The 15,644-nt window shown below is 35.5% G+C and overlaps 1 protein-coding gene across 3 annotated transcripts in view; it reads left to right on the forward strand.

Annotated features, from left to right (window-relative positions):
- The first annotated feature begins 767 nt into the window (after positions 1–767).
- LOC124353925 (inactive rhomboid protein 1) overlaps positions 768–15,644 on the forward strand; it is a 291,736-nt gene continuing 276,859 nt past the window's right edge. Inside the window, exons 1-2 of one of the 3 annotated variants that reach the window (XM_046803984.1) lie at positions 768–979; positions 4,988–5,040. The gene's annotated coding sequence lies outside the window, so the exon portion shown is untranslated. Of the gene's footprint in view, positions 980–4,491; positions 5,041–15,644 lie in introns of those variants that run through there. The other 2 variants (XM_046803985.1, XM_046803986.1) reach the window with 2 other exon arrangements.

The following is a 15,644-nucleotide window of genomic DNA, read 5'->3' on the forward strand; positions in this document are numbered from 1 at the left end:
TGGTATCACTGAGATACTAACGGATATGAAAAGGACTGTTAGCGGAGATCCGGTTGTCGATGTATCAGAGTGAGATATACAATATGCTAAACTATCCTAATAAATCAGTTATTCTTAAATGTGTGTGTTATTCAATAAATCGTTAATCCCATAATAGAAGAAGGAATCTAAGAAGGAATCTAACAATATAAGTTATTACCCTGTTATTCTACGTAAATCGGTGCGCGTAGGTTTTGTGATGCAGTACTTCTCCATTATTCATATTTAAAAATTTTATTTCCCATATAGAAATAAAGTTTCATGTATAATTTCATGCAAGTCCGTGAGCCGGTTCGTTTTAGAAATATCGCACGGCAGACATACAGATACACGGATAGAAATTAAATTGTTCCAGCCCCTCGAGTGAGAGGCTGAGCGTTAGCTTTACAACAATATTACAGTAAAGCAATCAGTTTGAAACTTCCACTCCTTCCCAAAGCAGTATAAATATAAAAATTCGAAGATTCAGTTTTATTTAAGATCAGTTCACCTTCTTCAACATATCGTAATGCAAAATGTCAAGCTTCCCCTATTAAAAAAAATTTTAATTCAAATTGTTTTCCACTGGCGCAGTTTTACAATGCAATCGTTGCACACACAATCAATGGGCACATTCTATGGCAGTAGACTGTTTCCGCTTAGTCTATTCTCGGACTAGAGTCCCCCTTCCCTTTCACGACTGGTGTGGACTCCAAAGCTGTCTCTTCCCTGTCGCGTCAGTAGGCGCGGCGCAGAACTCAGCGTCTGAGTGCCTCTGAGTTCGTTGCGCATGGTTAGGACAGACGTTGACAACGTGATGTCAGATTACCGCCTGTGTCGCCGTTAATTCCTTATCGCGTCGTGTTGAGAGTGTTTGTGCTGTGAAATTTTGTGATGAAGTGCATTTAGCTTTCTGTCGTGAAAAAAGAAATTAACTTGGATAATTTTCAGTGCTGGAACGGTAATTTAATTTAATTTTTTCCCTAACCACTATTCTCAATTAAGTAATGTTTAATAAGAATATGCTATTGCGTTAAGCTTGCCGTTAAGGTTAGTGGACAGTATGTCAGGTGTAAGTTACTGATTGGCAGAAACAGACCTCTCCTTTATGCGTGTTACTGTCTGTAAGCTCTTTTAGGCGTGTCCAATATTGCAGTTACATTAACAATAACTACATCATATTATCCATGTCACAGTGACAAAGTTGGAGATGGCGACATTTTCTGTTTTTCACTCGGGCAGTTTTATATGCTGCATTTAATCAAGTAAAACGTCAATTAAACTCAAAAGTGTTACACAATACTGAAAATCCTCACCATACAAGAGATATTGTATGCTTGGACAACAAGGCAGGTCAATTATTGCATAGGACAGATGTCGTATTTAGTGATAATCCTCTTGAAGAAAATAAGATCATTTTGAATTTGACATAGTTGACGTATAGGTTGATGAACTTCAATGAAAATAAATATATTTAGCATAGTAAACTTTTGTTATTTTTCTTCATATTTATTACTTGAAATATCATGTCAAATCCCTGGCTATATACATGTAAGTTAACCAAACCAATACTATCAATACGATACATAAAAATACAGCTTTTAATAAAATTTCCAGCACACTTCAATACGAGATTACTAGAATCTCTCTCTTACCCTCTACCTCCTCCTCTACCCTCTCCCTCAACCTCTCTAGCGCCATGTACGCTCGGTCCCCGGTTCTTGTTTTAAATTGTTTCTGAATAAAGTATAGGTTCTAACTTGTTATTTGTTTTGAAAGTTTCTCCCTTAATGTTGCCCCAACCTTCACCGTAGCCTAAGGGTAAGGTTCTAACGAGAGGTCACGGTTTAGATTCAATATAATAATAATGTAATAATATAATAATAGTTTGCGTGTGGGTTTGGATAGTTTTCCCGCAACATTGATTGATGCGATAATTCAAAATGCCAATTGCTTAGAAAGATGCTTTAAAATCTTTACTAGTTTAGTACGTAATGTTTAAGGAGCTAATTCCATGCAAAGTAATGACTCTAGGGCGGTAATGACCAATGAAGTGGACGTTAATTTTGAAAATTTAGGAATTATACGCAAGGAAGCGTCGGAATTTGTGTATTTTGGGAAGAAACGTTTCAGAGGAGACAATTTTGTAATATATGATATATTTTAAATTGTTTACACGTATGAAGCAATCTGTAACCAATACTATATTTAGAAACAGGTTTATTTTTGTTTACAAACAAGAACCGGGAACCGTGCGTACATAGCGCTAGAATGGTAGAGGGAAGATTCTAGTAATGTGTAGGACATCTGATTAAAAATTATATTCTTATGTACCGTATTGGTAGTTTGGGTTTGGTTATCCTACATATATAATAAAGCCAGACATTTGAAATTATTTTTCTGTGCTAAATATATTTATTTACATAGATAATTTCGATAAGCCGATAACTTTATCAAACTCAAAATTAGCCCATTTTCTTTAAGAGGATTATCACTAAATGTGTCATCAATCCGGTGATAATTATGTACAGGATAACATGCACGATAGAAAGTACTATACAAGATTTCTTTCACAGCAACGTTTTTCAGAACCCTGTAGAACTTTTTAAGTTTGATTGAATTTTACACGATTAAATGTAACATATAGCTGCTCGAGTAAAAAATAGCAAATATTAGGCGAGCTACAGTTTTCTCTACAGTTTCTTTGTGATATGTACAGTGAAAGCTGATTATTGTTGGATTAGGTAGGATCCGATGAGAGGTGCAGGATTTATATAGTGTGAAGCAGACCGCGATGTGTAGTGGCTGAATCGAGTAACCTACCCCTAAAATTGACTCCAAAGATCCCAGAAATAATTTGTAATACCCAAAATATCCCAAAGTGGTACCCCATATTCGTGAAGAGTAGAAATACTACTTCTAATATAACCTTGGATAAAAATTTGGATAAAACAAATTTTAACGAAGTACGGTAACAGTAAAAAATTTTGAAACAGTACAAAATTGAAATTTTGGACCACCCAGTATACCAGAATCGAAATAAAATACAACTTTATTTTTCGAAATTATTAGTGAATAGAGAAACTTTAAAATTACCTATGCCTCGACTTACCTTCACATTTGAAACATTTGAACATCTTTCAAATGTGACCCTTAACCTCAACAATTGCCATTTTAGGGCATTTTTGGGCGTTAGAAATTATTTTCCTGAGTTCTTTGGGGTCGACATATGAAGGTTTTCGTTAAATTGAAGACAGGTTTCTCGCTTCAGCTACTATACATAGAGGAAGGGTGGTTAGCCTCACCCTGTAGTTTTTGTCTTTATAAAAACTGCAGCATTGATATTTTTGTATCGCCAGTCTTAAAAGATACAAAAATTGTAATTTTTCAGGACAATGAACGTCTTTATACCTATAATAGTTTTTGAGGAAATTAAAATTGAATTTTAAAGTTTGTAAAAAAAATTCGATCCATGTGTTATTGGTCATAATTACAAAAGAATGGCAGCTATTTTAGGGACATGTGAGTTGCATTAGATTCAGAATAGCTGCTCGTTGTCCAATAAAGATGAAGAGCTAATGTGGTATAATTGCTTCTAATTTTGGCAATTCTCTCCAATCACAATAGCACTTCTGAACTGTTGAACAATTTTTTTTCGAAATTCAATTTTTCCCTTGCGCCTTCACCAAGTTTGGTCTGCAAATCCTGCTACATCGTAGAGTATCTGTATTGCGTTACCACGTTAGACGGCGCGGCGCCATGGCGACAAAACGAACCTTCATATTAATTGGACTTATCTTAAATAGTTAAGACATTTTGAAATCCCGTGTGGTCCAATTGGAATATTATGTAACGTTACTTTCGTATGTGAGAATTGACATAGGATGAAAAATCATAAGCAGTTTTAATGTAAAAATATTTTCAAATAATTAAATCAATGGGATTAAATTTAAATGTTCAAACCAACGTTGTCGTAATTCTTAGTTCTTTCTGAACCATTTACTAATACTTATTTGATTACTCTTTTTAGTATAAGCCGTCTTTACATGGCAGCAAGTTTATTTGTAAGCCTTATGGACTTTAGGCCACCCTCGCTTGCTCTGCCTAATCTGATAAGATATTCCCTCATTGCTGTTAGACGTCCAATTTAATGCGAAGAGAAGAACTTACAATAGGATGGTTATATAATTTGTTCAATCGACAATTGCCTTGAATAATGTCGTGAATCGATTAATAAGAACGAGCGGAATGAAAAGCAAAGAAAGGCTTTCCTTGGGGGCCGGATAAAGGGACAGATTGCACAATTAAATTAAATGAAAACTCAGCAGTCATAGCCTGAGAGGTCTCGTCTAGTACATACGGGTAGATGTCATTATTGATTTTAACCGGGCGTCGGCGGTGGGAGGGTAGCAGGGGGGAGGGGTTTGGGTGCGAGGCTACAGCCCTGGACCCAAACCCAACCTCACGGCGCACGCGCGCAGCAGACGACAAACGGAGTCGCAGACGACGGTCCAAAATCGGGTACGGATGTTTTTTTATCAGTGAAAATCTTTGAATACTTCCGATTTGACTTCCGTTTCCGGTCGTGGTGTTCTGTGAGTGGTCGGTACAGGTCGGTTCTGTACAGTGCGTTTCTCCCGTCACCGAAGTCGCGGGCATATGGATGCCACCGCAGTGCTGTACTCGTGATTCTGTGTTTGTTTTTGTTTCTGGCAGGCGCTTTCTGACGAGGCGGAGGCTTTCAGTGGAAATGAGGAAATAACCGACGCGGTCTCCGTCAATCGTACTTCTGTGTGCAATATTAATATCGTTTGAGGTAAACAACGGTACAGTGTTTTCTAATTCACGCCACAGTCTCTTAATTTCACTGTACACTAGAGTTTTGTATACGAGTGTGTGTCTCCTGCTTGTGAGTGTGTTGTTTTCAGTTCACCAACAAAATATTTCAAATGCAGTGTTTGTTTTGAAGGAAGTGCAGTGCCTGATCATCCTGGACCCGGAAGTAGGATATACATCTCTGAGGTAAGAGTTTTACATTTTAACCGGAAGGGAAAAACAGTAGCCTGAGGTCTAGTATCAGCACGAGGTTTCCGAGTTTAACCTATGTCGTACTGAACAGACCCGACCTCCATTTTGAATGGGTGCAGCACCTCGTCAGCATTGTGATGAAGGGTTGCGAACGTTTTAATTTTCTTTGCTGGTCACTTTTCCTTTGATTTCCCTCAGTTTTCCTCTCTACTGAGGGAAATCTAGGTCGATGACGTCGTAAGGCGTGGTTTTACCCGATGTTTACTCTTGGCCGTGTATTGATTCGTTGAGGTTATTTCGTCCCTGCGACAGATTGTGTTATCAATTATTGACATGGTTTACTGGAACTGTTTTAAACACTGTTTAAAACAGCGTGTAAACAAATTTTCTCTTGCTGTCAAGTGAACACACATGATTTTCACACTCCATTTGTATTTTTGTGCTAAATTTTGTAAAAAATCACCGTTTTGAAATAGGTTTTACTGATTTTAGAATTTGATCCATAACAATATACACAAGATCACTTGGCTCACCGTGTTTCTCCGCAACAATTATAGCACTGTTAGTAACACGAGTGTAACAATTTGTTCATTTATCGGTATAACGAGTAACAATCGGTGTTACTCAATCGGTATGTAAGTAACACGGTCAAGTGCTACTGGAATACAAACCAAAGAGAATTGATATTCCTCATCACGTTTCGAGATAGTATTTTAACTTAGACATTTTCATGACACCACTATACTACCACAATAAAAGTATGCACATCAGCATATACTTAAATATAACCTTTTTACTATAATCTGCGATGTTTAACTCTTTACCTCCAGAAATACAACAAAGATCGATTTGTTGGTTTGTTGGTAACAGTGATCAAATGTAGACCATAACCGATTAAGCGAAAGTGGCAGCTTATGATAGCAGTTTTATAAAAAAAAAAAAAAACATTATTTTGTCCATTGCAATTTTATTAACTATGTGACCAGTACGTTTAGAACACCAGTACCGTTACGACCAAAAAAAATAAAAATTTCCGAACGGTAAATAATGTTTGTCGGAGGATTGTAAAACGGTTAAAACTGATACGAAAGAAGCTCCGCATATGAAAATGTTTATTTGTATGATATCAAAATTATGTTTGAATCCTTTTAAGGTATACTATTTACAGAGTTTCGTTACCAGACATGAAATACTCTACATTACGTTTATTTTATATTTTGGAATGTTTAACATTAGATTGGCTATAGGAGACAGGCTGTGTCATTTGTCCACGTTTTAATAAGATCAGTAACAGAAAATATCTCTAATTTTTTATTTTATTTTATATTCCAACGGAAATATCCATTATTGCAGTTTGAATAAATTAAATAAATATATAAAATAGATTATGATGGGGTTTAACAGGCAAAAGAATCTAACCATTAATTAATAATTCAGATGAAATTTTAACAGCGAATAATTGATACGAATTAAATGATAATACATAGAACAAGCAATAAAAACAATGAATACGAATAAAAAATGATAGATAGAGCAGAGTACGATAACAAAATAACAGGATAGATTATAAATATAAAAATTAATTGAAGTCATAAAATAATTTTTTCTCAACATGAATGTCTCGCGATTTTTGTCTTGAGCACCTCTACACTGCCTTGGAAAAAGCCAACAATTTTAGTAACACTGTTTCCAGATCTTTGAAGTCGAGCCATCGTACTGTTTGCTGTATAATTAGTGCGGTGGTCGCAATCACTTAGTTTATTGTATTTAATTATTTACATGTAATATTTATGTAATACTATTAATTTTAAAGTAAGACATTATTTTTTAATAACCGTTAGTTTGGGATTATTTATATTATCATTGTCTGCGTGACCGAAGTATTAAACAAATACAACGAACATTTGATATTAAAAGCATGTGAAACTTCTATAAAGGTTCTGTCTGTCAAATTATTAACTTTAGTAAATACTTAAATACATTGCTTTCATTAATGCAAAGCTTTAATTTCTTTCATTGTTTTGTTCACTAAGGTTTATACTATATACGTTTTATCTCTGACTTCAATAGGTTAACCTTAGTGAACAAAACAAGGAAAGAAATTAAAGGTTTGCATTACAGAAAACAATATAAATAAATAAATAAATATATATATATTTATATATTTATAAAATATTCACCAAATCCATACATATCATAAGATTAAGAGTTTACATTTAAAAATATTTTAAATTATTTATTTTTGTGTGTGATTTTGTTAATTTATATATTTAGTATTAATTAATTTAAAACTGTTTACATTCCTTCATATTTACGCTTTGGGTTTAACTTACAACTTGTTTAATTAAGATTATGACTGGATACCCTGTATTAACGGATCCAGGTATATAACATGGTTTTGTACAATTAATGTGCTGTGGTGGGTGTGCGCGCGTTTACAAGCAATATACATTTTATGAAAAAATTTTTTTTCAAATGTTCTTATTTAAATAATTTAGGCTACATATTTTACGTTGATTAATTAAAAATGTTCTTTTAGTGTATTTAAGTTACATGTGGTACTGTATTTTAAAAGGTTAATATTTTTGCAATTTATTACTCAAAAACTGTTGTTAGACCATCCGAGTGTATTCTAGGCATTTGCTATATATCCTTATTATGTATACGGAATGTCATAGGACTTTTGTACATTTCGTGAATAGAAAGATACTGTTCATCGAGTAATTTTACAAACATGAGAAACGTCTCTAGGCTTGATAGCCCAAGAAGCCACGCGTACAAATAATCCTCAGAACATCCCATTACTTGACATAGTAAAAAAAGAAAATTACTGAATACATAATTAACATGGGGTCCATGTAATTAAAATTTACACCGAATATCCCAATTACTAGAAAAAATAATGATTTATAAATAAGTGAAGATTGATTAATATGACTACGCTGGTCATGATTGTGAAAGTAGGAAACGCCCTTGATGGATATTTTTCATCTGTCAAGCACCAATAATTACAAACACAACCCCCAAAACGTATAACCTGTAACTTTAAGTTTGTAGTAGACAATTCTTGATTTCTTTTTGAGAGCCTACTCAAAGTTGCTGTGGTCAATCCCTCTTGACCTCTGACCTCGGTTCCAAAACGTATGTACATTTCAGCCAAATAAAAGATCCTACTTTGTACAACTACTAAGAGACGCTGTCCTCACACGATGCTCAACATTCAACCTCGATCTACAAAGCGTATCCACATTAACCATGGCACAGCAAATTAAATGCTTTTTGTTTTGTGAACCTACTCAGAATCGCTTTGCTCATTCCCTCCTCGACATTTAACCTTAAGACATACGTATACTAGCTGTGCTCAATGTTATAATACTAGTCGCTCAACATCAGACCTCAGGACATACTCTGACTAGCTGTGCTTACTTTTACCTCAACACCAAGCCTCGAGACATATTTTGACTCACTGTTCTAACTAGTCGCTCAACATCAGACCTCAGGACATACTCAGACTAGCTATGCTAACTTTTACCTCAACATCAAGCCTAGAGACATATTTTGACTCACTGTTCTAACTAGTCGCTCAACATCAGACCTCAGGACATACTCTGACTAGCTGTGCTTACTTTTACCTCAACATCAAGCCTCGAGACATATTTTGACTCACTGTTCTAACTAGTCGCTCAACATCAGACCTCAGGACATACTCTGACTAGCTATGCTAACTTTTACCTCAATATCAATACTCGAGATATATTTTGACTCACTGTTCTAACTAGTCGCTCAACATCAGACCTCAGGACATACTCTGACTAGCTGTGCTAACTTTTACCTCAATATCAATACTCGAGATATATTTTGACTCACTGTTCTAACTAGTCGCTCAACATCAGACCTCAGGACATACTCTGACTAGCTGTGCTAACTTTTACCTCAAAATTCAATACTCGAGATATATTTTGACTCACTGTTCTAACTAGTCGCTCGACATCAGACCTCAGGACATACTCAGACTAGCTGTGCTAACTTGTTACCTCAATATCAATACTCGAGATATATTTTGACTCACTGTTCTAACTAGTCGCTCAACATCAGACCTCAGGACATATACTCTGACTAGCTTTCCTTAACTACTCTACAACAGCCTCGAAGCCTCGTCGCTTAACATGACTCACTGTTCTAACTAGTCGCTCAACATCAGACCTCAGGACATACTCTGACTAGCTGTGCTTACTTTTACCTCAACATCAAGCCTCGAGACATATTTTGACTCACTGTTCTAACTAGTCGCTCAACATCAGACCTCAGGACATACTCTGACTAGCTGTGCTTACTTTTACCTCAACATCAAGCCTCGAGACATATTTTGACTCACTGTTCTAACTAGTCGCTCAACATCAGACCTCAGGACATACTCTGACTAGCTGTGCTTACTTTTACCTCAACATCAAGCCTCGAGACATATTTTGACTCACTGTTCTAACTAGTCGCTCAACATCAGACCTCAGGACATACTCTGACTAGCTGTGCTTACTTTTACCTCAACATCAATACTCGAGATATATTTTGACTCACTGTTCTAACTAGTCGCTCAACATCAGACCTCAGGACATATACTCTGACTAGCTGTGCTTACTTTTACCTCAACATCAAGCCTAGAGACATATTTTGACTCACTGTTCTAACTAGTCGCTCAACATCAGACCTCAGGACATACTCTGACTAGCTGTGCTTACTTTTACCTCAACATCAAGCCTCGAGACATATTTTGACTCACTGTTCTAACTAGTCGCTCGACATCAGACCTCAGGACATACTCAGACTAGCTGTGCTTACTTTTACCTCAACATCAAACCTCGAGATATATTTTGACTCACTGTTCTAACTAGTCGCTCACATCAGACCTCAGGACATACTCTGACTAGCTGTGCTTAACTTTTACCTCAACATCAAATACTCGAGATATATTTTGACTCACTGTTCTAACTAGTCGTCGCTCAACATCAGACCTCAGGACATACTCTGACTAGCTGTGCTTACTTTTACCTCAACATCAAACCTCGAGACATATTTTGACTCACTGTTCTAACTAGTCGCTCAACATCAGACCTCAGGACATACTCTGACTAGCTGTGCTTACTTTTACCTCAACATCAAGCCTCGAGACATATTTTGACTCACTGTTCTAACTAGTCGCTCAACATCAGACCTCAGGACATACTCAGACTAGCTGTGCTTACTTGTTCCTCAACATCAGGCCTCGGGGTCTACCCATACTCGCTATAATACTTGTTCCTCACAACAAGCCTTGAAACATATTTTGAGTCGCTTTCCTTAATCGTAGCTCTACACCAAGCCTCGAACTCGTCGCTTAACATCAGACCTATGTACATTCTTAGACTATCTGTGCTTATTTGTTCCTCAACATTAGGCCTCGAAACATATTTTAATCACCACCCGGGACATTCTCAAACTAGTTGTCCTTACTCGTTACTTCAGATCAGACCTCGAGATATACTCAGACTTGCTGTGGTCATTTGTTATTCAACATCATGTCTAGGTACATTCCCATACTATTTGTGCTGCATTAAAGTTTAAGCTTGGCGCAGCCAATACAATGTTGCTTTTTTTGTACTTACATTTGCCGGGATTTTAGGTCAAAACCATCAATAACCTACTTAAGGATTATTCCATAAATAAATATGAATTAAAAAAGGAAGGGGCATGAGGATTTAACAAGGGAAACACTTTAATGTTATCTTATATTTAAATTTCGAAATAACATTTAACATTCTTAGTCTTCTCTTGGAACGTGGTTGATAGACAAACATTTTGGCTTAATAGAGGTAAGAATCTCTTTATTTAAATTTGAATTAATTGAACGAACCTTAAAGGAAAATGTACTAACTTTTTACATAGTAAATAAACTAATACCGATTAATATATCTGCATAGAAACATTATCTAAATATGTATATTGCAATTTTTACACCATACTAATATTTATGTGATTTTTTTATGGGGCTAGAAAACGCTTTGCATATACCTCGTTGACATGCTTTGACTTTTTTAAACATCAGAGATTTGTGAAATGTTTTCTGTCAATGTATCAGTATTGTTAATAATATATTTATGATTTTTTTATATTTTCATTTGAATCAAGTACAATAAAAATACAATGCTTTGACACTTAGAGAAGTATACTTTTTAACAGTTTATTATCGGTTATTTCAGTATCTTTTATATAGTTTTTGTTTAGAATACGCTATAATAGTGAAGGTAATAATTAAACTGCTGCGTTTATTCATTTTTAAGCCTTACTCTGCCTCATGGGCCACTGGCCTGTGCGAGGATCTGAACAAATAGAATAAGAGAGGTAGTCGATACAGTTCAAGGTCGATATATAAAAGGTGCTACGGTCACATAAAGTACCATATGTATGTAGGCCTATGTATCCGGAGTTACTTGAAAGTGCTTCACAAGTTAAAGGAAGGGTAGTATTTAAATTGAACACATATAAGTATTGTTTTTGTTTTCCACGGTAAACAGCTTAAATGTGTGTTTTAAAAGTTTAAACAAAGTATTTACGGAATTTGCTTCCCTTATAAGATTTACTATAACATATTTTTACTAAAAATGTGTACTGAATTTACAAGTAGAAGCTATAATTTTGCAGTTATTACTTTGTTGTTTAGTGTGCACTCAACTTTCTACAAAAGCCCGTAAAATTATTTACGCCAGGTTGTAAAAACGAGGTGTTTACTTTCAAGAGCTCTTTACTTTTACACACGCGCAGGATATTGATTTTAAAGAGAAGCAAATTGATTTAAAATGGAACACTTTTAAACAGAGTGTAATTTCTGTAGAAGTCTGATATGTTTTATATGCTTATAAATACTTTTTTACCATTCAGCCCAGGCTAGAGGTGCTACAAGAATATAGAACTCTGAGGGATGCAAGTTTGTGATAGGATTGTTTAGTTGCTAAAAGATTACCAGTCAGAAGTGGACAATAATTAAGTAGTTTATTACCCACGTAAAACTAAAGGTTAAAATGATCAACAGGAAGTAGTTAATATTAAACTTATTACATGCCGTTAAGTTTACATAACTACAAATACACTAAGAAATATTTTTTTAAATAAAACTATTCAACTTGTATCAAGAGATAGACTATAGAAATAAAAAGTTAAAAAACCACTTACAAACGTCATAATGTGTTTATATCAGTAACGCGTCTTATAAGTCCAACACGATTCAAATGAAATTATATAATAATGGAAGTATTAAAAGCTGATGTAAGTTTTGTATTAGGTACAGCATGTTTGTGAAATGAATAAAATATCTCCACTACTTTAAAACGTATTTGCGGTGGACTGATCAATTATGAAACGCGTTCTGAATTATAATAATTCAAAGGGAATTCTAAAACATATCACCAATGGAATATTAAACAACAACTGTTCAATATGAAACAGTATGAGGGTTGAAATTTCATGTATGGGGAGGGAGCGATCCCGAGGGAAATTTTGTGGTTTGACAAAACGTGTGGCAACTTTGCCTGAATACGCAACTCACTCTCGATGAGGAACTGGAATACCTTAAATATTTCACCCAGCCAACGTTGCGAGAGAGTGGATAGGTTTCTTAGTCATGCTCAATTGTGTTCATGGTGAGCTTTTCGGCTTTTAGCTTTTAGTCATAGAAATAACCTAATTATTATATTGTATTCTTTCTGATTACTACAGGTACAGTAGATTATATAATGATTCCTGCGGACAGATAGACAGACAGACAGTTATACAAAAAAGAAGTTGCTACAACAAAATCACGCATCATAAAACTCAATCTTGTAGAAATGGTGTTTCATACAAAATTTAAAGTTTACTTATGCAATCTTTCTTACCATAACTTGCTAAATAATAAATTAATATTTTGTTAATTAAAATGGTTTTCATAAAGGAATTTAAATAATAAAAGACTACTCACCAAATCACTATAAAACGTGTCGTATATGTTGTGATAGTTAGGCTACATGTTAAAAGTCGGTGACAATATTTGATTTCAGGGCACTCCCTATCTCACCGAAACTGCAGTTTATTAAAAAACTGCAATGAACTTTGAATGTTTCATTTAGCAAGATATTTAGAGAAATACTTCATTTTTAGACTTGAAATTTAAAACTTCATTTCCACGTAGAACAGAATGAGTTCTATGATGGTCCATGTCCAAATATGGAATTTAGCTAATCATCATTGGAGACTATCACTTAGTAGGATGACACAATTTGTTTGTCAAAGGTAGGTAAAAATATCTGTCCTGTATGATGTCTGATTATCTGTCCGCAGGATATCTCGACAATGAAATGAGCCTTGAACATGACATGACAGATTTCAAGCAACCTCAGCCAAGCTTGTTACGTTACACGTGGTGTGGCGTACTCATACCTTGTAGCAATAAGTCATTTGATAATAATCACCGATAACGCCGTAAAACATTCTCATTTGTCATTATTAATGTAGTATACTATATGAAATTATTTTGCGTTAAATAGCTGTAATGAAAAAGTTTGACAGGTTTTGACTAGATTGTGTTGATTGTGTGGGGCTGAGGAATAAATGGTTTCTCTTTATCGTGACACTCAGGAAACTATCTAGCCTTTTCCTCAAGGTGTTCGAATGTTTGCATGGGGTATAGATTTTGACAGCCTCCTAATACGGCAAACACAGGAAGATAAGGTAAAGATACCTTATTTTACCAGGTAAAGTTAGGGCCTAAGAAGGCTTCTTTAACACTTTACCTGGGGACCAACGGCTTAAAGGTGACTTTCGAACCACCATCAACGAAGTTCCGTGTTTCTGACACAAATACTCAATGAATTGAATTAAAAACTCTTCGTGGGGGTTTAAAACTACAAAACATAAAAAATAGCATTATGTTATTAAATACGGGGTTTAAAAATAGACTAATATGCAGAGTAATAATAATTTTAAAATACTAACGTATATAAATAACGCTGGCACAAGAAACAAAATAGCAAGTTAACGATACCAATGTCTGTTATAGTCACCGCACCCACCCTTCTTCATTGTGGAACAAATACTCGTGTGCCTCAGTCTAACCAACATCAGATTACAGAGTTGGAGCTTCCGTGTGAGTTACAGCATCATGAGGTTTGGTGCGACCACCATGAGTTCGGTGGCAACTATCCAGCGTGTTAGATGCGGTCAGAGATACATGACAAACAGCACGGCTCCGGGCATTTAAATGCCGCCTTCCTCTTGCCTTCAATATTCCTAATGGCAGTTGATTTTAACAAATTAAACAAAAAAACTCCGTTTCGGGTTTCTAACGAAAACAGATTCTCCCAATGTTGTCGGGGCTGTGATATTCTTATCTTTATGCATTCAAAACCTGCTCTCGTCCATTTCTTTTCATTTAGGTATTTTAAATACCCTTTTTGTACTGTTAAGAGTAAAGATTTTGCGAACCTAAGCAGTTTACCTCCCAACCCACTCATAATGGGAAATCACTGTCCCCGCTATAGCGGGTATGATGATGAGTGATGACAAACTCTGCAACGTAGCAATCATCAAATTGCATGATGGAAAGGTTAAACATACGAGATGAGACGTCTTGTCTCGAAAGCGCCTAAAGAACGTGGGGACTTCCTTTGTCTGTTGTAACCACGGTCGTAAAGAGGCAGTCCAGAGCAATCAAGCCATATAAACTTTCCTAATGTAACATTATCATCGTATCTTTGTTGAAACAACGCTGGAGCAAGTTGATTATCCGCCTCCAAGATAAGTGAGTCAATGCCTTATATATATATATATATATATAACTGACATAATGCTTATGTCTAAGATGTGACTAGTAGAGCAGCGTCTGACCTGTAGCTACTAAATTAATCGTGTCCGGTGAAATGAATAACAAGGAAGTTCCGTGAAGGAAGAAACAAAGAGTAAGAAAATAAAAGGGCTACAATAGATGCTTTTTAAGTAAAAAGTAAAGTAAAGTAAAGTTGTCTTATTTACAACGGATATATGCTAGAGAAATGACAAACAACGACTGATGAAGCTAAAAACATTACGAAATGATGCAGCGGCTGGCCATTTAATGGTCGCTAATTATTCACCATTACAGTCACAGGAGGAATTTACCTCTGTAAGGTAGTTGATGAATCTGGTGTCATGACGAATTAGCTGGGATGTCTGAGCGAAATAAGTCAATCTACATCAGATCACTAACCTAGGTCTTCATATTCGTGACTATGTCGGATCTAATGTTCTTAAGCTCTTAAAAAACTAATTGTCCATCAGCATCTTAGCCATTCTTATATCAAAGATCACCAGAATGCTTGAATGCACCCGATATACCTGGGTAGTACTTTAGCCCGCGGACAGGTAGTTAAATGTTTTACCCAGATTAACAAATTAATTTTTATTCAAGTCAGAGCATTTAGAGACTTGTAAAAAGTAGGATTAAAGCAATAATATTAGATCTTTGTAAAACCGAATTTGAGATGGCACGGTCACCATAACAACCGCAGACAAGGATTTGCAGATCACCATAAAGCTAGTCCATCGCGGGGCTTATT

Source organism: Homalodisca vitripennis, chromosome 2 (assembly GCF_021130785.1).
Source record: "Homalodisca vitripennis isolate AUS2020 chromosome 2, UT_GWSS_2.1, whole genome shotgun sequence".
Taxonomy (NCBI): domain Eukaryota; kingdom Metazoa; phylum Arthropoda; class Insecta; order Hemiptera; family Cicadellidae; genus Homalodisca; species Homalodisca vitripennis.